The 26993-nt window shown below is 43.0% G+C and overlaps 1 protein-coding gene across 3 annotated transcripts in view; it reads left to right on the top strand.

Annotated features, from left to right (window-relative positions):
* The first annotated feature begins 338 nt into the window (after positions 1-338).
* The window catches only part of LOC112264750 (semaphorin-6D), a 101944-nt gene continuing 75289 nt past the window's right edge, over positions 339-26993 (top strand). For all 3 annotated transcript variants that reach the window (XM_024441548.2, XM_024441547.2, XM_024441551.2), the window contains exons 1-2: positions 339-533; positions 17762-17932. The gene's annotated coding sequence lies outside the window, so the exon portion shown is untranslated. The remainder of the gene's footprint in view (positions 534-17761; positions 17933-26993) is intronic.

Consider the following 26993-nt stretch of genomic DNA (forward strand, 5'->3'; position numbering starts at 1 on the left):
TTGCTAAGTTTAGTTTATAGTACATAGTATTTATAGTACTTATCTATAATAAGATGCTTCATGTTTGCCTTAATATTTGACGTAATTCTTACCAAACGTTGCTTTTTTTGTGTGTCAACAATTAGACATTTTAATTAAGTGTTAAAAAGAAAAGTGGGGGGAAAAAAGCTCAGAGAATATTTTTATGCTTACAGTCTGGACTGGAGTCCAAAATCTGGACCATGGTTTGAACTGGGTGGGAGGTGCCACCTGCATCATCTACCGTGCTGCGCCCCCTAATTGGTCGTAAAGGTTCTTTCATGCAAACGAGGAGGGTGTGTCCTGGGCGAGACAACAGCAGCGCGTCTGGGAAGGTCTTCCGCTGCTTTAGTGTATGTAGTGAATGCAAACACAACAGCGTGCGTTCTGGGAATTACGACGTTCTAAGAGTGAAATAGTGATTATTTTCTGACTGTTCCCTCTTCGTCGATACACTTGCTGGAATTTTGGATTATTTCTCTCGGAAATATTTTGCGGGATTAATTTGTGAGAAGGTAAATTCTGTGTTGTCGCCCCTGTGCGGTGTGTGTCGCTGACAATCTGTGTCTGCTCCCTCTGTACATTTCGCTTGGTTCAAATGTTTGAACGATCGGTCCTCATGCAGAACATATGTTGTGGGTTCTGTGTTTTCTGTCTTTGCAAACCCACTGAACTGAATTTACGAACTAAAATGTTGAAAACCTTCAACCCACGGCGCTCTGGTTTGACACGTCTGACATATCAATCCAAGTGAGACTGTCACACAAGGTGTCAAATAAAAATTTGAATGAGAAAAACATTGCATTTAGTCTAGTGTCCAGTTTTTGTAGCTTGCAACCTTTGATTTTAGGCTATATGATGGCCTATTTTATTAGGTTAGTGTTTTCCAAGTTGTGTACATCTTTATTCTAGGGCACTTGATGACTTTCCAGATTGATGGTCACTCTTGTAGTTTGTGATTAATGCATGTACAATTCTTTGCCCAGCTATTCAAGTTTTATAGGGTGCGGGGTCGTAGGTATGGTTGCCCACAAAGGTGTGTCCCGTCATTGTACCCCAAGTCATCAATGAATATCGATGGGGACAACTTTAAGGATTGTCAGTGTATGACAAACATCATTTACAAAAATATCGAATGCTTCAGGGATGTAAAGTTGCCAAGCCTATGAAGTCGTCAACTTGAAGTGACATATCACCCTACATATAGGTGTGTATTGTAACCAATAATCATTAATTATATTGAGGCTTTCAAAGTTATCATATCAGTTACGAAATGCTGTGTAAATTATGTACCTGTTTCTTCAACAACAAACAAATGTCATGATCTAATCATAGAATACCATTTAGAATAATCTTCTCACTTAATTTTTGTAATAAAAATCATGTTTCAACACAGAGGGGGCGTTGTAAAAATTATATTACATGACGATCATTGAAATATTTTCTGCTAAACCCACGGTTGTCATTGCCTGTTATTTCCCCTGAAATCTCTGCCGCGGGACTCGCCTTTTGTCCTAATCCGTTTCTCTCACCGTACTGGTTTACAATCAAAACCCGGATTTAGCGATTTAAATCCAGTCTGGCCATCTGCAGTTGCCTGCGAAAACAGTCTAAATTAGCACGTTTTATGCTTTTATTCAAACAAAGCCTTTACGCAATAACAGATTGTATGACACACGTTTTGGCAGATAGGGGAATATAATCGAAGTTGCTTGCTCTCTTCAGGTGGTTAATTGCCTTGCGCATTGTCTTTTCCTCAAATCTTTTGTCCGTCTTTTGTTATCGTGCAATTATGCCAATGCTTCAAGTCCTCCCTCTTTGTATTTGGGAATAGGCATATATAGATCTTATGCAATTGTAACATGGAAAGACTTGTTACAAGCTCAACAAAGTTACGTGAAAATGAAGTAGGCAGCAGGCTGTTAACTGAATGCTCACTCGCACAGAATTCTGCAGTTGGCAACCTGAAGTGCAAGAGAAACGTTCTCTATTGACAGAGCTATCTGAAACATTTATGCACTGTTAAAATTGTATAAGATATTTAAGGCTTCAATGCACATAGGACAGGCTACTGTAATCGACCACACTGCCCCACTCTCTGGAGGAGAGAGCTATCGTGTGTCAACCCCACGTTTTTCCATCATATCTCACCTCAGTTTAGCCATCATATATCTCACCTAAGCAGGATGTTGTTGGAGCCTGCAGACTGATGTGTATGTGCGACTTATACAGTGACATTTCGGGGTCTCTATTTTTGAATGGGAACATCGCATCTGGGCCTAATAGTACAGGTACACTGTAAAAACGTGGCATAAACACAACCAGTCATGTTTTCATCTGATTGTCAAACAAATCCCTTCAACAAAAATAAGTTACCTGTGCAAGTTCGTCCACTCAAATAATTCAAGCATGCAAACAGTGCTCTCTGTGCACACGCCTTTTGATGAATGAAAAGAGGCACCGTTTTACAGAACACAGTGACATTCGGCGAGTATCACGTAGCCCGAATTAATTGACGCGTCTTGCTGACACATTGACCTTTTTTGTAAAAAGAAAAGTAAAAACCTGAAAAGGGACTGAAATACGGGACCGGGATGATGGGTGCAGCCACATGGAAATAATACAAATATAAAAACTGACTGATGTGGGGGTGTTAGTTTAATTTGGAATAAGATTTTATTTTAATATTTACCGCTGTTGCAGTAAATTGCATTATTTAGACGTTTGACTTTTCTTGCATTTAGGGGAGGGTCATATTTCATTCAAGGGGGGTTTAGACCCCCTGCCCCCCTGGTAATTCGCACTCTGTGTATGTCAATGTAAGCACACGTTCACTTTTTGCATGCATATGTATTCGCTGTGGGCGTGTGTCACGTGTTGCATGACTGACGAAGTCACTGATGCTGTGAATAGGTGACCTCGCTCTAGGAAGATCACTCCCTCCCTGCCACATCCTACCCACCATCACAGTAGACCTCAGTGTGGTGTGTGTGTGTGTGTGTGTGTGTGTGTGTGTGTGTGTGTGTGTGTGTGTGTGTGTGTGTGTGTGTGTGTGTGTGTGTGTGTGTGTGTGTGTGTCAACCAGGCAGTTGATTTGTAGATCACTGAATCCGTGTTATAAACAGCTGATCTATCTGAACTGAAGCCAGTTTTCTGGTACGCGCTCTCGGTTTTGGCGACAGCCTTAATTGGCTAACTGATCATAAGGAGTTTGGGTTCACAACCTAAAGGGCATCTTTAGCTGGCGCCACAACAAAAGCCTCGGTGTCATCGGCCCACATCTCTTTTAACTATTTTTATTTTTTTTACTAAGGAAAACGAGCATCATTGTTTTGCCTCACTTAAAATAGAACTCAAATGTGAGCGCTGTCTTTAGTCGGTGTTATGTTGATGCCCTTCCCCCTTAGTGAGAGTCGTATCTTTAGCCTGTTGGCTTCATTAATTTCAACACCTATCTATCTCGCTGGGAATTGTTCGTTTTTTTCTTCTTGAACTATGACACATCTGCTTGTGTATAATGTTTAAATCTATTCAGTGGGCTTTTGTTGACATACGTTTTCACATCGTTGGACCGGGTGGTGTATGTGGCTGGACTTGAGCACACAGATCATGCCGTATTCTGTCTAAGCTGATTTTAAAACATGGCTTCGACAAAGTTTGAAAAACATCAGTACTGCATTGAATGCGTTTGCACTTACACAAAGTCTAGGCCTAATCAGCATGGAACCCCTACAGTGTTTTGTCAATGTGGTTATAAAAGCATTAACATGCACAGTTGTATCTGCCAGCTTGAATTTCCAGCACACAACTCCCAACAGGTTTATCTCAGCTTGGATGTGAAACCACCCCTCTGTGCTGAGTGCAACAGTCTGCCCATCACCTTGGGATGTCATCGCTGTTTTCATAGTGGCACTATTGTCTGTACAGTGCAGTGTCTTTTTATTTTGGTTGGGACATCCACACTTGTGGACACTAGCTCTCTGACACACCGTCTCCCCGTCGCTCTGCTGTGACTGAGGGTGACACAGTGGGAGTGGTGAGGTCATGGTTGGAGAACCGTAGCACCATGACAGGGGAACTGTCTCTAGCCAGTTTTGAGATGAGGGAATTAGAAGAGCAGGATGTGGGAAGTTCTCAGTGGGAAGCTGAGGATGCTTCCGATGGGATTGAGGGGGGAGGGAATGGGTGTGTGTGTTCTTGAGGGTGAAAGAGAGAGCAATGCTTGTGTTGGATTTGATTCATGGTGTGGATAGTTTGGGTGAGTAGCCAGTGTGGTCACTAACAAGTGAACATATGCCTGTGTGATTGTCATTCCGCCTGATGTGTGGTTGCTTTTTGTGCGTGTGTCTTTTTGGCCTAATATCTGTATCAATCTAACGTCTAGTCTGTTGCTCCACTCTGTAGCTCCAGAGGATCTGGAAAAGATCCACTTCCTTTGTTCGTCAATACTAATCTCTCCATTCACCAGCCGGGTTGGGTTCTGCTCGCCAGCCGTGATGGCTTCAATTGACCCTGCCCTCGTGGCTTTTTTTATTTTGCCCAAAGATTGTGTCCCGCTCACTGATGGGCCTGCAGATGCTGAAGCACCCTGGGAAATGGTCAGTTTTGTCCAGGGTGTGATGATTCCCCCCCCCCTGGCTGTCTCTGTCCAGACATTGGCTGCTGAATTATGTGTCGCCGGTGGAGAGGTCCTCAAAGGTCTGTTGCGCCTAATGCCCCCAGAGGTAATGAGCGCTGAAATAGCCTTCCCCTTCAGGTGCCTCTAGTCTCTGTTCCACGTTCCTTATTACTTCATGTTTTCTCCTCTGTCTCCTTTCCTCTCTTCTCAAATGATGGGGGGGGGGGGAAATAGATAGTTACAGTGCCTTCAGAAAGTATTCATACCCCTTGACTTTTCTACATTTTGTTACAGCCTGAATTAAAAATTGATTAAATAAATCTTTTTTATCCATCTACACACAAAACCCCATAATGAAAACATGCTTTTAGAAATTTTTGCAAATGTATCTTGGGTATCAGCTTTGCTCATTTGGATTTGGGGATTTTTCTCTATTTCTTTGCAGATTTTCTCAAGCTCTGTTAAATTAGATGGGGAGCGGTGGTGAACAGCAATCTTCAAGTCTTTCCACAGATTTTTGATGGGATTCATATCTGGGCTTTGGCTGGGCCACTCAAGGACTTTCACAATCTTGTTCTGAAGCCATTCCAGCATTGCTTTGGCAGTTTGGTTGGGGTCATTGTCCTGTTGGAATGTAAATCTTTGCCACAGTCTTAAGTTTGTTTGCACTCTGAAGCAGGTTCTCATCAAGGCCTGTTTGGTTCCATTCATTGTTCCCTGTCTTACAAGTCTCCTAGTCCCTGCCACTGAAAAGCATCCCCATAGCACAAAACTAATTTGAATTCAGGCTGTAACACAACAAAATATGGAATACGTCAAAAGGTACGAATAGGTTATGAAGGCACTTTACATATTGCAATATTATTTTGGACAATATTATAAAGATACTTTGACTCCAAGTACCGATTTGTAAAATATGTTTTTTTTCTATTTTTTTAGCTAGGTAGCTTTAGCTAGCGCTAGTTGGCTGTACTTGCGCTAAAACAGCGGTATTTTTCATCCTAAAGCTTGTTCACCATCTTATTAAATAGTGATCCAACATGTTTTCCATGACTGACCAGGACACATTTTATCATGCTTTCTGCAGCAGACATGTAATGAGCAACGTTTGGAACATCAAATTGCGATACATGTTGCTTATCGTGAATTCCCTGTTATTTCCCAGCCCTACTCTTCTCACCCATATACTTTTCTCTCTCCTCTCTTCCCCTCACCTCTTATTTTCTCCTCATCTCTTCTCATCTTTTCTTCTCTCTTGTACCTCCAGCTTTTCAAACGTTCCCTCACATATTCCTCACCTTTTCACTCTCCCCTATTGCCCTGTTGTTGATTCTATCCACACCGTTTCATAACACTATCTTTACTGCATCACGTGGGAGGAACATAAAACCAGGTCTTTTATGGTGTTTTGCTGTTTTAGGGCTGTATTTGGTAAGAGACTATGTTGAGGCGAGGTGATTAGTTTTCCCAATTCGGAAGCAACGGGTCTCTTATGCCCAGTCATGTCTGAGTATATAAAAACCACGAAGCAATTGCCTCCTGTGCAAATGAAGGATCTATGAAATGCTGTAGCAGTCGTCATTGTCAGGGGGGGGATTTTGGTTGACGCCTCGTATTGTAGCTCTGCAGTAATCCCAGCATGCTCGTGTAGACTCCCCATGATCCTCCCTGCTGCTCCTGATTAAAAAAATGTCAGCAAATCTATCGGAAAGACTCCTTTCACAGTTTCCGGCTCAGTAGCTAGCTTTGGCCTAATGTCACCATCCATGAACCCAGCACACTCTCCCCAAATGACTTAATTGTCAACACATCCCCTCCATACAAGCTCTTATTTGCTGAGCGCCTTTAGAAAGCGTCAGACTTTTGAAGCTGTGTCCAGTTTTTCATTATGAATGAGGTTCAAAGGGGCTTGGGCCTGCTTGTGCCAAATTTATCGCTATCCCATTCACTTAATGATAGTGCATGTCTTTCCTCCTTCCATTGATTAGATGTTGGCATATAAAATGGCTGAAGAGTCCTTTCTGCGGCTGGCCTGCTTCAAAGGGAGATTGGGGTGTCGCTAAATCAGGTTAATGGTTGATGGTGTCTGCCGATATGCAGCACAGAGACTGTTTTATGAGCTTGTTTGGTAAGGTGTGGCGATAAAACAAGACATTGCTTGGAGGAACGCATTTTCTGTAGGGGTGTTTTTGTTCTGTGCATGCCCTGTCACTACGCTGGTACTCGCTTACAGCTGCAATATGTTACTTTTTGGGTGACCTGAGCAAATTCACATAGAGATGTGTGTTATAGATCTCGCAATCTGTTTTGAAAGCAAGTCTAAGAAGCGGTAGATCTGTTCTGTGTGCTATTTCTATGCATCCCGTTCTTAAGTTTTGCTTTTGCATATTTTACTTTTGTTTTTATACACTTGGGCCAGTAATCGAATCCCTGAGATGACAAGGTAAAAAAAACTGTTGTGGTTAACCCACTGTTCCCCGGGCGCCGACGACGTGGATGTCGATTAAGGCAGCCCCCCCGCACCTCTGATTCAGAGGCGTTGGGTTAAATACGGAAGAAACATTTCAGTTGAAGGTATTCAGTTGTACAACTGACTAGGTATTCCCCCTTTCCCTTTACCAGCTGAAAATACAATCTTTTTGGTTATGGGAAATATATCACAGTGGTTTAGATGGTACAATGATTATCTACACTATACTTGCTTGTTTTGTCACAAACTGAAATTAGACTAACTATTCAAATTGTATTAACCAGATAATGGCGGAGCAATTTCTGCATAGTGCATCTTTTAAAAATCATTTCCGCTGAGATGTGTAGGCTGCCAGAGTTATCAACCTCTTTCTTCTTGCGATCCCTCTTCTTTTATTTCCCACTTTCTTGCTCCTGTTTTGTTTTTTCTTGCCACATTGCTTGTTTGCTTGAAGTTGAAGTGCAGGTGCTGGCAAACACAACAGTCAAAATTCCTTAGCGCAAGCGTCCCAGGAATGTAAAAGTATAAGGAAGCAAATTGGGGTGAAGGGAGGGGGGGGGATGTTTGGGGAAGAAAGATCCCGCAGAATTCCTAAGTGTGCCAAAATGGGTCTGTTTGACAGAGGGGAGAGAAAGGGGGAGGAAGAGAGGGAAAGTGAGGGAGGGAGGGGAGGAGCCACGCTGAAGAAGGCTTGAGAGGCCACGGACGCTCAAGATCTTTAACTTTGTCCCAGTCCGACGAGGCTGGAGAGAAGTCCAAAAAAGGAGAAGAAAGAGCTTTCCAAAACGTACAGCTGCAAGCTGTCTCTTCCAAGCACTTAATACGTTGCTTGGCTTTGTGCAACACATGGAGCTGGGTGAAAAATCTGGTCTCTGTAAGTGTTCCAAGGGCTCTCTATGGCAATTAATGGAACAATAATTACAGTAGCGCGGTTAGACAACGGAGAAATTGATGATTTGGTGCTGCTAATTTGCCGGCTGATGTCATTTTCGAAAATGATTTCTGTAATCAGGTTGAGAGATGAAATGAGGCAGAAAATGAAAGGAACCAGATATTGGATTTCAGAGCTGTTCAGTGGGTTTCATATTCATTCATTGCTCCCCTACAGTACCTCCTCAATCCTTACCAGCATGTGTTGCACATCACCTCAAGGACTGTTTCATTCGCTGGTCCAGTTTCAATCCATCTTTAGCAAATAATAGCATCACCAGTAAGAGATGGAACGGCAGTTGAAAGCCTGGCGACTGGAAGGAAGACAGGAAGCAGGTGACAGATGGAGTGTTCCATGTCCTCTTCTCTCTCTCTCTCTCTAGCTCAGGCTGGACCAGAACCAAACATCTGGTTTGTCTCTTAGGACTTGGTGGTTTGGGCAGTGTGGGTTATATGCGGAGAGAGGAGACTGACTGGTGTTCAGGCTTCGGTTTGGAAAAAGGGTCTATATTTAAACCTGGGAGTGTGTGAATGGGGACAAAGGTCAGGGGGTACAGGGCGGTTGCAAAGGGGGTTGAAGCACTGCCTGTCCCAACCCCCCTCCTCCTAAACTATTTTCCCCTGTGTTCATGTTTGGGAAAAGACAAAGAGAAATAACCAAGGAGAGAGAGAGATGTAGAGTTTGTCAACGTCAGTGGTGTGCTGATGGACAAAGGGAGGCTCATTCTGCGAGAGATGATGACGCATAGCTGGAAGAGGGTGAAAGGGAGAGTGATTTTGCTAGCTCTGGATTTCAACGATGGTAAACATCATTGCCATTATTTCACCTGGAAGCAGCTTGTCGGTCTCAGGTTCAGACATTCACAACCTGTTTGTTAATGGTGGTTGCATGCTCAAATTGATGATCGTAATTGGCTGATTGACCTAATGTTTTTAACTTCACAGTATTCCCTAAATATCTATCTCTGGCTCTGTGATGTCATCCTTCTGGGCCTGACTGCAGTGAATAATGGGTCGATCATATCAGTAGAAGGGAAACCATTAAATAGAGGGCGAGATTGACAGAGCGAGAGAAGGGGGAGAAAGAGCGCTTTGAGGGAGAAATAAGGAAGGAATGACGGACAGAGTGAGGAATTCGCATTGTTTTTGTTCTTAAGAGAGTATATTCAGAATAAACTCTCCCCTTTTACTATGCCAGGAAGTTGGCAGATGTAAATGTTGCCCTATGACCAAAAGGGTCAAAGTCTTTGTGTGTGGCACCTTTTAATACAATGTCTCGTCTTTAAAATTGTATGGAGGATGCATCCAGGGAATAATTTGAGCAAGGAGAAATACTACTCACGTCACAAGGAGCAGTACAAGGCCATAAAAACAAACTAACCTCAGGGAAATGCAACAGGCAATCGAACAATAAGACTTGACTGGTTCGGTGAATGCTCTTTGAAGTGTCAAGGTGGGTATGGCAGTTACAACGTAGGGTTTAGCCCATCGGCCGTTGTCACGTTTTAATGTAAAACATTTTACAAAATGTTAAAAGACAAGTCAAATGTCTTACGGGAAAATAATAGTCCTAATAAATTGCGACAGAATACACTTAATACAAATCATTAGTTTTAGATGTAGTACTAAGTTCACTCCGGTTATTTTGCCGGCCTCTAATGAAAATGATGGTCCAAATCATCGCTCCATCCTTCCATACACGGAGCGTAATGTTCTTAATTAACAGTTAGCGCTAACGTCTGCCTCTTTCCATACACTCTTGGCTGTTTCTGAGTCATTGGGGTAGATGGCTGTATTGGTTTAGCAGAGCTTTGATTTCCCTGCCAGTATGAAAATCAATGTTCGGCGGGGCCAGTGTCTTTTATGGCCTAGATTAGCATGATAATGTCAGAGTAGCGGGAGTAGCTAATCAGATTCTCGTAGTGCTTGTGCAGCTAATATCGTACGAAACACACCATTAGTGGAGAATGATTTTCCGCCAATCCCCCACCCTTCAATTATTTTAACTAGCTTCTTGGAAAGATGTGCCAGAAATGGGAAACAGTATGGGGTAAGCCGAGATGGAGAGCTTATGGAAGACTGCCTCAAACCGCTATATGCTGTTACCCGCTGTGTTTTTCTATTACTCTAAACCTCTATGGAGGCTGGTCGCTCAGGAGCACGTGGCGTGGGTCTGGGCTCATGTTTGTCTGACTGAAGTGAGTCTGGTTTGGGCTAAAGTGAACCAGAATGGACAATACTCTACAGTGTTCTTGTCTCATTCCTTCATCTGCACTGATCTGAAAAACAAAATGAGTCGGCCATTTTAGACTATTGAGGTACAACCATGGAGGCAGATGTGACTTCAAAAAAGCTCAGGTTTCTAGAACCAATCTGTTATTGGCCAAGTTAGTTTGATAGAGACTGTCCAGATATGAGCTTAGATGGCCTGAATGGACAAAGCTGACCTCTGATCTGACATGTTGGGGGAAAGATTACGGCGTACTTTGTGCCTTCTGTTGACTGATGGAGAAGAGTCACTTTGATTCCTTTCTGAGCAAGTTGTCAAAAAGTCTGATTGAGCTGCTCTGCTCTGACACACTAGCCAACCACACACACACACACATACACACACACACAGAAGAAAAATCACTTTTCCACCGTAGGGCATCCGCACCGTGCTGGGTCAGCTAGGTCATGAAGCAAGGAGGGGGGACGAGTGATCTGTACGTGGCCCAAATTGAATGTCGCGATTTTATCCACATCCCACAGTGTTTCCAAAAACACGGAAGAGGGTCTTCTATGGCTCCCGCTGTGGTTTAGACGATACAAAGCAATATTTGATAGCAACTCCTTTTGGTGTGCGAAAAGTTCTGATACGCTCATGGAATATGTTACTCTGTAACTGCTGTAGGAGCTCACTCGGTACCCCTGGTTTGTAGCTGTCCCTATTAGTGCCGCGCGGTATACTGAAACTTCAGTACTTTTCCCGATACAAATGAAAAACACATTTGGTACCAGAATATTTGTTACGTTCGGTACTTCTATCATATGTGCCTCGCGGGATGGAGAGGTTCAAGTCTATCAGCGCAGCTCCTTTTTTTATAGCGAGAAGAGCAAATAGCCTGATCCACTGACTCATTCATTGCTCGAGCTGTCGGGCCTGCATTGTTAGCTCCCCTCATACTGCACAGAGGTTAACACACCTGAATAATGCAACGCAGCATGTTGAAATGGTTCATTACTGTTCACAACACAATGTCCACAGAACACTTGCATCGCAAGTCGATACCTGTAGATTCCAGCTTTAATTGTAGGCTAGCTTTGTTTTGCTAGCTAACAGCTGAATTCACTACCCTCGTACTTTGTTTGTGACGCCATAATGAAAAATATGCACATTTCAAAGCTGATTGTCACCAAAAACGTTATTAATTCCAGACGTCTCCCTTCACCACCAAAAACGAATTCACTTCCCTCGCCTCCCATCTGGTTTCCACGAGATTTCATAGCCACAAAGTCAGAGTCCATAGCCACGTTCTGCCTTGTGAACGGCATCATTACTTTCTTAAAGAGACAGCACGCGCTTTTGTAAAAGAGAGTGCTTCTTCTATGCAAATGTTTATCAGTACAGAAAATGTTACATAATGTTCAAATGTGATGATATTGAACTCAAAAGATGCCTAATCATTGAACAGAGCAGTAGCTGTGTTTCTGTCTGGGTCAAGTGCAATTCTGTGACTTTGGCTAATATGTCTTATTCTTTTTTTAGCTGTGGTATTGTTTGGTATTGAGTATACATTGTATTGTGATACTAAACCTGATATTGGTATCAAAGTCAAAATTCTAGTATCATGACAACACTAGGGAATATGGGTCCATTTCTGTCCAGAGGCGCTTGTCTGGCACATGAGTCAACTGTGTGGGTTTATCGTCAGTCCCGTCAGGCCCTGACGTCTCTTTGACGTCTCTCTCCTTTTCTGCCTCTTTCTACTTTCTCTGTTCTCTCTAGACTTTTCTCTCTCTCCCTCTCTCTCTTTGCTTGTTTTTTTTTCCTTATTTCGCTCGCTCTCGCTCTCTCAGGGCATACCTAGGTAAACTCTTGTCTAGGCGAGAGGAGGTTGTGGTATGTTGAAAAGCTGAAGAGCCTCTCTGTCTGTAGTCAGGTGTTAGATTGGGCTGGTGATGAGGGAGTTGGATTGAGTTCACATGAGGCAAGGCTACGCTGTTCATTATCTCACAATCCTCTGGGATGGGGGTGGAGAAAGCGTCTGTAGAAAGCAAGTTGCTTTGTCCTTCAATCCAGCATGGGCAAGGCAAGGCATCTCTCTTTCTCTTTCGTCCTCTCTCTAAAATTCAATCTGCGTTAATGGCATGAATGACGAGGTCGATGTTGCCAAAGAGAAGTGATATACAGTAAATGACAATTGTAAAAACAGCGAGAGCAATAAGATTAGACGCTATAATACTAAAGATATGTACAGTACCAGTTTCACCTGGAATGCTTTTCCAACAGTCTTGAAGAAGTTCCCACATATGCTGAGCACTTGTTGGCTGCTTTTCCTTCACTCTGCCATCCAACTCATCCCAAACCATCTCAGTTGGGTTGAGGTCGGGTGATTGTGGAGGCCAGGTCATCTGATGCAGCACTCCATCACTCTCCTTCTTGTTCAAATAGCCGTTACACAGCCTGGAAGTGTGTTGAGTCATTGTCCTATTAAAAAACAAATGATAGTCCCACTAAGCACAAACCAGATGGGACGGCATATCGCTGCAGAATGCTGTGGTAGCCATGCTGGTTAAGTGTGCCTTGAATTCTAAATAAATCACTGACAGCTTTACGGTGGGAACCACACATGCAAAGATCGTCCGTTCACTTTCTCTACAATGTAGAAAATAGTACAAAGAAAGAAAAACCCTTGAATGAGTAGGTGTGTCCAAAATGTTCACTGGTACTGTATATAATCAAATAAATATCCAATACAGAAATGTAATAACGGTCTACCTTCAGAATCATTCTTTCTCTCATTCTCTCACGGTCTCTTTTTTCCCCTTCTTGCTCTCCCTCCCCTCTGAATTTGAAATGCTACTGTTCAACCAGTGGCTCTCTGAAATGTCAAGGGGGTCATCGGCAAATTGTATCATGTAGCTGATGATGAAATTCAGAGATGAGGTCAACTGCAACCTTTTCCTGGCCTCTGGAACTTCAATTTCACACTTTCTAACCTATTCGATCTCGTTCGAGAGGTGTAAAGCTCATTTCCCCAACAGAAGTAGCCTATTATCACGTCAGTCTCACGTCAGTCAGATATAAAGGGCTAATTGGAATATTAGTTTGGTGGCTGATATTGTATTTTTGTCAAATAAAATGTGTTTGAGGTTCGATTATTTAAAAAAAAATTCTCTCCCAAGATGAACAGGAATTTTCCTCACTTTGGGTTCATTCTGATTTTGATTGGGACACGCAAGACGTATTGGATCTTGAACATCCTTTCAAATGTTAAATTTAAGGCCATCTCATTCTTTGGTTGTCTGGGTTCCTAGTCTGAAGTCTTTTTTGGTGTCTGCAGAACACTCTACACTAAGACCGTCAGGGTCTTGTCGGGACACAGGTGGTCGACTATTCCTTTTCGCCAAGGTGATGTCAGAAATCACCCTTGGATACCCTGTCTTTCTCCCTCCCCCTCCCCCCAAGGTCAGCATCTGTTTGATTAATCGCTCATTCCCTAACGGGGACATCTTAGCTATTCATCATCTTGGATCAAGCACCAGGAGACTGGGTCAGGGTTGGGTATGAGAAGCAGGAATTCTGATAGTCACACGTAGGCCTACTCCTTGTACTCTCTGGCTCTATTGAATGACGAGTACGTTTAAATGCACAGTTATGTTTGACGGTTTCTTTCAGGATTTTAACGTGTTCCCTTAAGTTGTTTCTCTTAATTAGGAAGATGTTTATGGACTTCGTAGCTGCAAGTGCTAGTGAAAAGAATAGCTTTGGTTGGTATGACATGTCTCGCCACCTACTGGTGTTCCAAGATGCATTGTTGCTGTTTTTTCCTATTTCTTTTGAGATCCCACTCTCTGAACTAAAATGCACAATGGACTATGATGCTTCTGGTGTTGTCTAAACCAAAGCAGATTAAGCATGATATATTTTCATATTTTTGTCTGTTGTGTTTTGAGTGTAGTTTTTTTCCCCCATCACTATTTGTCCCATTCTAAGCCTAAGTCCACTTGGCATCATGCAGCACGTGTGACTTGTGTTGGAATAGGAGTGGTTGCTGAAAAGAATGTGACATACTGTAAGCTTGAGAAAATAAAGCTTTTATTAGAAACTTGGACCTTTTGAGGATTCACCCCGTGAGAAGCAGAGAAAATAGCCAACTAATTGTAGGAAGAAGTCCCAATTCCAGCTTTATTTTAATGTTCATTAAATAATTTGACATTATATTTGGCTTTGTAGCAATCCCAATCTTCAAGTATTTAATTAAAAAGGTTTGTCAAATACTTTCAAACAGAAATCTCTAATTTATCCTTCACTGTTCTGTTCTTTTAAACTGTAATCCCACCCATTGTTGCAATCGTTTTTTTGGCAAACATCTGACTGGTCCTAGTGTTATGTGTAGGCAATTCGGTCACGACCCAGATATGAAATGCTCTTAAACGCCGGACCCGCTTGGCTGACCTCCTGCCCAGTCAGCCTACAGCAAAACATGCTTTGATCGTATAGCGAGGGAGGAGGGGTCGGGTTTCGAGATAATCATATTTTCTTGTTTTCTGTACTGATCTGAGCCACAATGGACACACTTAGGACCCAGAACAAGTGCCGGATTCAGTTAAACTAGAAACGTCCTGCCCCAGGCTAATTCCCAATGACAGGTCCTTTGTTGACGGGCAAGCTACTTTTGGAGGGAAACACAAAACCACCTCCTAACAAAGTAAAAAGCCATGACAGAGGAGGAATGTTTTTTGGGGGAAAAGGATTTAAATTGACCTAGGAACAGATTAAAGGGGAAAAACAAGGACTTGGTGGAAATAGGATTCTTAAAGTCATGACAATAGCTCATTTCTCCTGCTAAAGGTTTTCTGTGTCTCCCCTTAACCTCAACCCTCCCCCAGTTTTAGAGGTTGAGGTTAGCTCAACTGTTAGCACAGAACACGAGGGCAGGGTTTTGATAAATCTCAGCTGAGCCCAAAGGCTCTGGTTTGTGTCTTGGGGCACAGGTTGCCAAATAAACTATTCAGGGAGCACATGTTCAGCTGCCCTCACCCTCCTCAGCACAAATACAGTATTATTTTTTAAATCTCTCTCTGTACTCTACCACTTTGATTCCTCCGGCGGTGGCATTTTCCAATTTCAGAGGATGCATTTCGGCCCCCACAAAGAACTTTCCAGCAGCTTTCCATTTTAGATCACATACCAACCTGTGGGCTAATTTTCAAAGGCCTGACGTATAGACTCCCTAAAAGGGCCAGTTATCTGAATCATGGGTCCACCCTGAACACTGATGACACTATCAGTGCCACCCAATGTGTTCAGAATGTCCTTCCCAACATTTCCTCTTTGTACCAAACTCCCCCAGACCATGACATATTGGCTGGCTTCAACTCTTAACAGCCGTGCGTTGGGGCCAACCGCCTGATATCCGAGTCTGGCTGGGGTGCCCTGCTTGGGAAATAATTTCCTCTTGCGCTCAGTAAGTGTGTTCAAGGGAGCGAGGGGGGAGAGGGGGGGAGGGAATCATCCCAAGCAGCTGTGCTGAAAGCCTGTGCTAAACACAATCAGGAAGTCGACGGGAAAGGCAGCGTGTTTCTGTCAGGGAGAGGGCAAACGCCACGACACATTGAAAGGCCTCTGGAACTTCAAACGAGGACGCTCCTGCCCCCCTCTGAATCCAGATGGCAGTTAGCTGCGTTAGACTTGGCCCGGGCCGCACGTGGAAAGAGGCCTCCGTTTCTGTATATATTATGTTAACTAGTGGCGGTTTAGCGAGGAAAAAGAGGCCCATGCTGTATAAAATGGATCTGGTTCACTTAGGAAAGACAACTAGTTGGTTGGATTCCAGCACAAACGCAACCGATCCAAAAGACACAGACCTGCTAATTGCCCAAATTTCCCCTCGTTCTCTTCAGAACATAGAGACATGTTCTGCATTTTTGGGCTGATATATACATTACCAAAAGTATGTGGACGCCTGCTCTTCAAACATCTCATTCCAAAATCATGGGCATTATTATGGAGTTGGGTCCCCCCCTTTGCTGCTATAACAGCCCCCACTCATCTGGGAAGGCTTTCCACTAGATGTTGGAACTTGCTTCCATTCAGCCACAAGAGCATTAGTGAGGTTGGGCACTGATGTTGGGCGATTAGTCCTGGCTAACAGTCGGCATTCCAATTTATCCCAAAGGTGTCCGATGGGGTTCAGGTCAGGGCTCTGTGCATGCCAGTCAAGTTCTTCCAAACCAATCTCGACAAACCATTTCTGTATGGACCTCGCTTTGTGCATGGGGACATTGTCATGCTGAAACAGGAAAGGGCCTTCCCCAAACTGTTGCCACAAAGTTGGAAGCACAGAATCATCTAGAATGTCATTGTATGCTGTAACATTAAGATGTCCCTTCACTGGAACTAGGGGGCCTAGTCCAAACCATGAAAAACAGCCCCAGACCATTTTTCCTCCTCCACCAAACTTTACAGTGGGCACTATGCATGAGGGCAGGTAGCATTCTCCTGGCTTCCGCCAAACCCAAATTTGTCAGTTGGACTGCCAGATGGTGAAGTGTGATTCATCACTCCAGAGAATGCGTTTCCACTGCTCCGCAGTCCAATTTCAGCGAGATTTACAACACTTCACCTTGCGCAAGGGGCAGTGTTGTAATGTTAGGCTTGTGTGGGGCTGCTCGGCCATGGAAACCCATTTCATTAAGGTCCCGACGAATAGTTCTTGTGCTGACGTTGCTTCCAGAGGCAATTTGGAACTTTGTAGTGAGTGTTGCAACTGAGAACAGACTATTTTTACACGCTGTGTGCTTCAGCACTCTGCGGTCCCGTTCTGCGAGCTTGTGTTGCCTACCACTTTGCGGCCGAACTGTAGTTGCTCCTAGACATTTCAGCTTCACAATAACAGCACTTACTGTTGACCGGCCAGCTCTAGCAGGGCAGAAATTTGACAAACGGACTTGTTGGAAAGGTGGCATCCTATGACTGTGCTGCATTGAAAGTCACTGAGCTCTTCAGTAGGGTCATTCTACTGACAATGTTTGGCTATGGAGATTGCATGGCGGTGTGCTCAATTTTAGCAATGGGTGTGTCTGAAATTTGACGGGGTGTCCACATACATTTGTGTATATATAGTGTAGCTGTGCTCCTGGGGAAGCTACTCTCAATATAGGAACTCCTTCGCCTACATCTTTGCAACTGACCTATGCAATCAATGAAGTGCTGAACTGATGGAAATAAAACAAGACAGGGACTCCATTCAGTGGCAGAATTTCCCACCTCTGAGCTGTGTTTATTTGGGCTGTGGTTCCTGAAGGAGTCGGGCTTTTTAGTAGGATGATGGTAAAGCTGACCGCTACTGTTCTCTGAAATAAACAACCTCGGAGGAATCTGACTCCTCTCGAACAGGGCTACTGAAAACCTCTTAATGAGTTTGGATAAGGATTAATGTGGATGTGTCGCCTCTTGGCATGCTCAAGACCTCTCTCTAATTTGCTCGGTCTCTTTTTTAAACTTTTGTTCCCCACAGGTACTCAGCCAGTTGGAAGGAAGAATTCAGCCCACACCACCTCCATCTCGGAACCATTCAGAATCTTGTTCTGATTTGGATTTCTACTCAATCTCCTGGTCTGGATGTTCACTCTGTACCGGTTTGGCTCATCGAATCCCACCGCCTTTGTTGGATGATTCAGAAGCTGAGGTAAGAGTGATTCTTTGTCCTCCTCTTTATGTGTTACTAACAGATTATTTTAAAGTTATGGAGAATGACCGAGAGAACGCTAATGTGATGGAAATCTGAGGAGATGCCTAAAGAATAGGCCTACAAATGGAGACTTGCGGCTTAGTGGACCAGAGGCCTCTGGGTTTCTTTGTACAAATGTGTCCTGTGACAGCCAGATTAATGAGTCCCAGTGCGAAGCTGGCCAATTTGTTTGATGCGGCCACCCAATAACGTGTGTTTTGATAAAAATGCTTGTCTCAACAAGCCTCTCTTTCTCCTGTTATTGGGTTGAAGATGTGCTGCGTCTCCGAGGTTGCCTCAGGGCGCCACAAGGACACCACGGGAAAGGCTCTGACCTGTTTGAGTGACCGCATGGAACACATCCAGCAACATTTGTTGGTTGAGCAGGGCCGCTTATCTAGGGCATCACATTTCAGATCACATTTTTCTGCACGTTAGCCGTTTAGGCTGTGGGGGATTTCGACTGATGTGAACCGTGTTAGCCAGGTGAAGTACCTCTCAGGTGCGGTGTGTGGTCACATCAAGTCAAGTAACAATTCCCATATTGCAACCGTAAACTGTTCTAAATCTGTTACGGGTCGTTCCATTTCAATCATCTTTTGACCGAACCCCTTTTAGATTTGAAAAAACGTTCTATACGTATTTGCCCATGTTAGAAGTGGTCAGAAAGTGAATTTTTGGACCTGAATGCCAAAACATTTATGCGAGAGAGTTGCTCAGAGTTGACTTATTTAGCATACCCCACCCTACCATGAGACCATGTCTTCATCACTGGAAAAGATACATTGTTGAGTTTGAGATTGTTTAACAGGGTTGTCAAACTTTGTAATAATTTCTTGAAAAAATATATATTTTTTATCCTTTTAATGTCAATTATATAAACGCGTAAACAAAAACAAAAAATGTTTTGCATATGTTGCATATTTTTGCATATTTGACATAATCTGAGGTGTTGTACCCGCCATCGGTTGAGACATTTCAATCAGAAATATAATAGACATTCATAGAATGAACATATCCCTTCAGACCACTGTGATTTAGCTGGTACATCATTGACATTTTAATTTAATTGAAATTTTCACTTCCAGTTACTACCACAAAATGGCTGCTGGTCCACCCACCATCGAATGTCTATTATATTATCTACATTTCTATGATTTCAATAGGTTTCCTATTTTAAGTTTGACAGTATCATTTAATACAACTGATTATTCCCGTTCGTCAACAATCTCTGATGTGTGGACCTCCAACCATCTTTGTGCTACCATTTGAAAGCGAGTACATTTATCAGCCAAAACATGACACCCATCCTGTATTCAATAGCATGCTCTGTCTCAACCGATGGCGGGCACAACACAAACATCTCAGTTTATGGCAAATAATGGCAAAAAGCTACAACATATGCAAAAATGAAAAATTATCAGAGTTGACATGTTTTTCGATAATTTACATTAAAGGTTAAACAATTACATTTTTATTACAAAACTTTTTTTAAAGAAATGATTAAATACAGTACTTTTGACAATCCTGCCTGGGGGCTTTTAAATGATGTCCAACTCAACCGTTTCTCTTTTCCAGTGATGGAGACATGGATGTCTCATGGTAGACTGGGGTGTGCAAAATGGCTCAACTTTGAGCACCTCTATCTCCTAAATGTTTTGACATTCAGGTACAAAAAGTGACTTTGACTACTTCTACCATGGACAAATGATGAATAGAACATTTCATTCAAATCAAAAAGTGACTGAAATCAAATGGAACTGCAATCCTTTTGGGTGGAATTCGGATTATTCAGAATGTACAAATTGTAGAAGGTAGGCCTAATTGCTGTACACTTTATGATAATTGTCAAATAACATAAGAACCAAAGTCACAGGGATCCTTTTAAACGGATTCCTGTGAATCTAACATGCCTAACTAGATGTCTTTTAGACCCATTACTTGTGGCATTTTATAGATGTTCTCTTATCCAGCAGCTCCTCAGGTAATGCTCCATTTCCTAATTTCCTCTCACAGATGAAAGGGCTGAAGCATTGTGGCTTTATGCTGTGGAGCTATTACCATCTGGAGCAATTACTGTCAATCGCTGCTGCCTATTTTACAGTTATTAGCACAAAATGTTCCTTTCTCCCTGTGTATTACTTTCCAAATGGGATTTGGATGGACTGCTCATTTCAAGATGTCCGAGGATTTCTTCAGTGAATTTCAGATTTACCTCAGATACTCTACATCATTTGAACCAAAACTCGGGACAAAGCGAAATTGTCTGTTCTACTGTACCTCCATTCACAAACTTTTGATATTTTATATTTTAGGTATAAGTATTAATGAAATTGAATACCTGAAATTGAATACATTAAGTGCCCTATCTATAGGCCATTATAGTGCTAGCTTTTGTGCAGCAGTTGCATTTTTATAGGGACAAACATAATCAAGAACATGCCTTTATCACAGCTTAGAGACTGACAGGGGAAGGTGGGGATTGGGGGTACCAATGACTGTATATATGAATGGACAAAGCCATCGATCACGTGAAACCATTCATTCCTACGTGAAACCTCAACAGCGCATTGCAGCCATATTTAAATCGCTTAAAGATGGTGTCTCATGGAGACATAACATGCAGAGTTTGTGCAATTTTTAAATAATTGGTTCAAGGACATACATCTGGTTTGTTAGATGCAATTATTGGTACCATGATTGTCATCAAAATGTGTATTTGTTTACACGTAGATCGACCAGGATCGATTCACTATAATAGGGGATCCTGTTTTCTGCTAACAATGCCTGCAGTACCGCGGCAGGCCTTGAACCTCCGTGGCTTCAATGAGAGGGGCCCATCGTTCCCCCCGAGGGATGGGCAGTTAGTTCAAATGCTTTGACCTTTGACCTGTCGATATCATCTCCTCCCTTTCTGTTCGGCACATTGCTCTCGTAATGTACAAGCAGGGAGTGGGGGTTAAGGGGGTGGTTTGCGCTTTGTTGACATTTTCAGACTAGTCATAGCCATCAGAAACATGGGGGGTGAAACGTTAGTCCCACCCACTCTGCCCTAATCTGACTTAGCAGGGTCTAGGGAAGATGGAGTGAGTTGGGGGGGAAGGGAGGATGAGAGGGAGAGGCATGTGCTGCATAGTTTGGGTGACTTGATGCTCACAAGGAAATGGAGAAACACTTCTAAGCTTTTTGAACTTTATTCAGGGGAAGATGGGTCTAATACTCCTTCTCCCTTAGACATCCATTTTGACCATTACTCAGTGGAGATGGAAGAAATCATTAACCTTATGGTTGTTGCTTGTGATTCTTCAAATGTCAGTCCACAACTCTTTTCTTTCGTCTTTGTGCGCATTACGCGCATCCTTCTGTTTTACAGGGGTTTGTTGTGTGTTTGTAGCGTGTTTACAGGGGTTTGTAGACTTTTGAAAGATATCCTTTTGAGTGATAAGTTGGTAAGTTGTGGCTGACTCAGAAAGGAGTGTTTGGTGAAAATGCAACAAAAAATAATTCTTCATTGTTTCTCTAACAAATTACTTGTTTAGATGGGTTGGAAGTGTAATTGAGGTAAAGGGTCATGTCTGGGAGAGCCTGGCGTCCATGGCAACAAGACTTTTACCATGTCATGTGACCTCACCTGTGAGAAGGGGCTTTGGAGAATTGGGGGATTCTCAGTCTGAGGAGTCAGAGGACATTACACTTATTAAAAGCTTGCATGGGTTTAACCACAAGTAGTCAAGTTGTTTCCGGTGTGCCGCCTCATACTTCCTTATCAATTTACCATTCCTATGTGGTTAAAGTATATGTCTTACCAGAGGAAGCCATCAACCACCCATAGTCTCCATGTTTTTGCTCAGAACTTTTTAAAGCACATGGTGGGTTGAGATCTAAAAGTCTTTAATGGTGGAGGTCTGGTAGAAGAAGGGGTTAAGCTGACAGTTCTGGCTCCCTGGGCAGGGCTGTACTTGGTAAAGGGGGAGATATAAGCTTGAGCTGCTCAGTCCAGTTGTCAGGGAGGGTCTACATCAGTCTGTGGATTAAACCAGATCAGAACCCCCCTGTAAAGTGCTATAAGTCCCCCACCTTGAGCCCAGAAGGGCAGATGAACTGTTGCCATGTGAAGGTATTTCCCCTCAGTTACAGTGCCTTGCGAAAGTATTCGGCCCCCTTGAACTTTGCGACCTTTTGCCGCATTTCAGGCTTCAAACATAAAGATATAAAACTGTATTTTTTGTGAAGAATCAACAACAAGTGGGACACAATCATGAAGTGGAACGACATTTATTGGATATTTCTTTTAATTTCTTTTTAACTTTTTTAACAAATCAAAAACTGAAAAATTGGGCGTGCAAAATTATTCAGCCCCCTTAAGTTAATACTTTGTAGCGCCACCTTTTGCTGCGATTACAGCTGTAAGTCGCTTGGGGTATGTCTCTATCAGTTTTGCACATTGAGAGACTGAATTTTTTTCCCATTCCTCCTTGCAAAACAGCTCGAGCTCAGTGAGGTTGGATGGAGAGCATTTGTGAACAGCAGTTTTCAGTTCTTTCCACAGATTCTCGATTGGATTCAGGTCTGGACTTTGACTTGGCCATTCTAACACCTGGATATGTTTATTTTTGAACCATTCCATTGTAGATGGTTTTCTTCCAGAATTGTCCTGTATTTGGCTCCATCCATCTTCCCATCAATTTTAACCATCTTCCCTGTCCCTGCTGAAGAAAAGCAGGCCCAAACCATGATGCTGCCACCACCATGTTTGACAGTGGGGATGGTGTGTTCAGGGTGATGAGCTGTGTTGCTTTTACGCCAAACATAACGTTTTGCATTGTTGCCGAAAAGTTCAATTTTGGTTTCATCTGACCAGAGCACCTTCTTCCACATGTTTGGTGTGTCTCCCAGGTGGCTTGTGGCAAACTTTAAACGACACTTTTTATGGATATCTTTAAGAAATGGCTTTCTTCTTGCCACTCTTCCATAAAGGCCAGATTTGTGCAATATACGACTGATTGTTGTCCTATGGACAGAGTCTCCCACCTCAGCTGTAGATCTCTGCAGTTCATCCAGAGTGATTATGGGCCTCTTGGCTGCATCTCTGATCAGTCTTCTCCTTGTATGAGCTGAAAGTTTAGAGGGATGGCCAGGTCTTGGTAGATTTGCAGTGGTCTGATACTCCTTCCATTTCAATATTATCGCTTGCACAGTGCTCCTTCGGATGTTTAAAGCTTGGGAAATCTTTTTGTATCCAAATCCGGCTTTAAACTTCTTCACAACAGTATCTCGGACCTGCCTGGTGTGTTCCTTGTTCTTCATGATGCTCTCTGCGCTTTTAACGGACCTCTGAGACTATCACAGTGCAGGTGCATTTATACGGAGACTTGATTACACACAGGTGGATTGTATTTATCATCATTAGTCATTTAGGTCAACATTGGATCATTCAGAGATCCTCACTGAACTTCTGGAGAGAGTTTGCTGCACTGAAAGTAAAGGGGCTGAATAATTTTGCACGCCCAATTTTTCAGTTTTTTGATTTGTTAAAAAAGTTTGAAATATCCAATAAATGTCGTTCCACTTCATGATTGTGTCCCACTTGTTGTTGATTCTTCACAAAAAATACAGTTTTATATCTTTATGTTTGAAGCCTGAAATGTGGCAAAAGGTCGCAAAGTCCAAGGGGGCCGAATACTTTCGCAAGGCACTGTAAATTGTCACTGCAGAGTTGTGGTGGCATTAGACCAATGGGGTGGAGGGTATACTTGTCCTGATTTAGCACTTAGAGACTACCGTGTTTGGTGGAAAGCGGGCTAGGGAGGGATACATGTTTTCTGAGGTATGGATGAAGGTCAAAGGTATGTTACCAGAGCATTGACCAGTTTTACTGTGTCCCAAAAAGTTATGTTCGGCTAAACCTTACACTATAGAACACCTTATTACTTTAATTTGCCAAAAAAAGAAAGCAAACATGTCTTTGATCCCCCTACAAACCATTTTTAAGCAGCGTACTCCATTCCTCAAAGCTAGAACCCTTGATATGAAGCGTCAACGATTTTTAAATCTATTAGCAAAAACCCCAAATAACAATTTCCTCAAAGGCACAGAGCGATGGAACCCCACTTGCAGCGCATGTAATATGATGACTCAGCTGAGAAATTAATCTCCACACCCTATATATCTACTAAATGACTCCAAATATAGCACTATTTTCTGGCTTTTACACCCTCAAGTAAGCCTCCCATTTAATCCTGTGTCACGTACCTTTTGCGTCCTTTAGCGATTCGATTCTAGTTCTTAATGTGCCATGGCATAGTATAGTCTATGGCTCTTAGCTTCCTCTAGTACATATCACAGTGCTGTGCCAGATACTGTATCAAGCACCACAGAGTACCAGCTAGCGTTTTCCCTCCAGTCTGAACATAGCCTAGACCTTCTTGATCCTGTGAACTTTAAATGTTTGGGGGTTTTTACTTTGGAGTTTTGGGACAACATTTTAACAGTGGAGGAAAAAGCACCGCAGATATCAAACTACACATGTTGCAATCATTTTTTTTTTAACTCCCAAAAACCAAAACTCCATTATTCAACCTGTAAGCTTTTACTATATTTTTGGGATTTGACGTCACCAGCGTAACTTATAGCGTAACCCTTGTTTTGTGACCCATAGGAGCGACAATATCCTCTGGGAATCTCTGCGCTGACACCTGGTGCTCTGCCATATCTGCCAAGATGTGCCAAGAGTCTCATGATTTAAGACATGCCAGAAGTGCCCTGGCTATGCCTATGCAATATTCACACTCCACAGTTAACATGATTGGATTAGCATGTTTGGATCATGGCACAAAATGGCTGATGTCCAAACCTTGGTTCGTGCATATACAGTTCTCTCTCTTGACCTTGCCCAATGCCCAAACAAGAAATATCATAGGTCTGCCGAATGGCTGATTTTTGATAAAGCATCTCAATTTAGCATATGCAAATTACACAACATCAAGCGGTTGACTAAGACAAATTTGACTTCAAAGATTTCCAAGAAAAGCGGGTTCATGAATAGCCCTGCTCTCTTACCTGATCTCAGCCCTATTGTCCTGCTCCTCCTATAGCTTTTAGATCAGTTATTTTAATTGAATACAGCTATTCTGTTTCCTGAGCACAAGCGATTGCGTGTTCATTAAAGAAATCCTGATTAGAATAAAAGAGTGATTACGGTGGGGTGGCCATTACTCCCCACGTGAAAGCTCCCTCCTGCTCATTTGTCTAATGGAAGACTGCTTAGAGCTCCCCCAAAAGCCATTAATTAGCTTAAGTGGACCCTCAGGGTTCCGGCCACTCTTACTCACCCCCCCTTCCTCCAGGAATGTGAGTGACCACATTGCTGGTTGTCTAGTTGTTCTCCTTTGGCTATAATGTTGTCAATGTTAATAATAGGTACAGTAGGGAGGTATAGTAATTTCAGTTGTGTTTTGTCTCCTTAGACTGTAGGTGCCCACAGGCATGTGTAGAGAGAGAGAGAGAAAGAGAGACAAATTCATGAGGGATTTTACTTAATTGTATTGTCTTTAACACGAAACAATTGACATTTACAATGACCGAGCTTATTAAAAGCAGTTTCAGGGGAGTTTCTCTCAGTATGTCCCATATGATAGGGCACGATGGCACCAAAACAAATGTGAGATACTGTGCCTTCTGTCGTTGGTTAATTCATATCTAAACATCCCTTATCTGCCTGTGTCCTGAGGGCCAACACTTCTGGGGTTCATTCCTCAGTGCCTCCGCGCACAAAGCTTCGACAGATGCAGGTTGAATGCAATTAGTGAAATAATTAACATACAAATAATGATAGCAAGCTTTCCTGGGGACATTCCTCAAGCTAATTGACATTCAAGGCAGAAATGAGGGTCTCCTACCTTCCCTTTCTTCTTCTCCATGCGTACACAATCCACTTGGCTACCATTTGTGAGGTCATATTTCATATTCCCATGTCTCAATGACAATGGAAGTGTATTGCCTCTGTGTGTGTGTTTCGTTTAACAACGGATGCCTACACACATACAGGCGTGCGTAGGTCTGGACGCGCGCAGACACGGGCCAAATCCCTTCGCAGTAGGGACCTGTTGGCTCTGCTGCAGTCGCAGTCTGACTGTGCAGTTTTAGCCGCCCAGTTTGCAGTGTTTAAACCACCCGAGTTTCTAAACATCGTGAGACTTCTGGGAATGCTTGCAAAACGGACCAAACTGACCAGGCAGGGGGTTTGAGAAGTCAATGAAAGAAGTGAAAAATGTTTCCTTTTTAGTTGTTCATTTGATCTTGAAATCTACAGTCACAACCTAGATTGGAGACGACGTCTTTAAATAGTCGAGCATGTTATTACTGCCAACCTCGTGAAAGTGACAAACCCACACGTTGACATTTTCATTTAAAAAAAACTTTGCCTTTTGATTTTACGGCCTGCACGTGAGCTTAGCTAGCCAACGACATCGCCTGCACGTGTGCTTAGCTAGCCAACGACATCACCTGCACGTGAGCTTAGCTAGCCAACGACATCGCCTGCACGTGTGCTTTTGCAGCGGCTAATGGGGATCCTAATAATAAATACCAAAAGTATGATCAGGGATTTCTATTGGAGAGGCAGTTTCTGCCCATCTTCATACTGTATTGTCTTTGGTTAAACTGTGGAACATTGTTACTAAACACCCACACTCACCTATTCTACCGCATCAGGGAACCTGTGCTGTTCACTCGCTATGCGTGTGGCTGGGACACATAAATCTTCATCTTCCTTCACAGTAGGGCCACCTTCGCTCGCTCTGTGTGTGTCTCTGTGTGTGTCTCTGTGTGTGTGTCTCTGTGTGTGTGTCTCTGTGTGTGTGTCTCTGTGTGTGTGTGTGTGTCTGTCTGTGTGATTGTCTCGGAGTGAATGTCTGCACCTTTGCGAGTGGAGCTGAAAGGACAGAGGGAAGGTAGAGAGGAAGGGGGTGGCGTTTTGGACAGGCACTGTGTTGGTGATTTACTGGGTTGAGCAGAACAC

This window comes from Oncorhynchus tshawytscha, linkage group LG13, assembly GCF_018296145.1.
Source record: "Oncorhynchus tshawytscha isolate Ot180627B linkage group LG13, Otsh_v2.0, whole genome shotgun sequence".
NCBI classification, from domain to species: domain Eukaryota; kingdom Metazoa; phylum Chordata; class Actinopteri; order Salmoniformes; family Salmonidae; genus Oncorhynchus; species Oncorhynchus tshawytscha.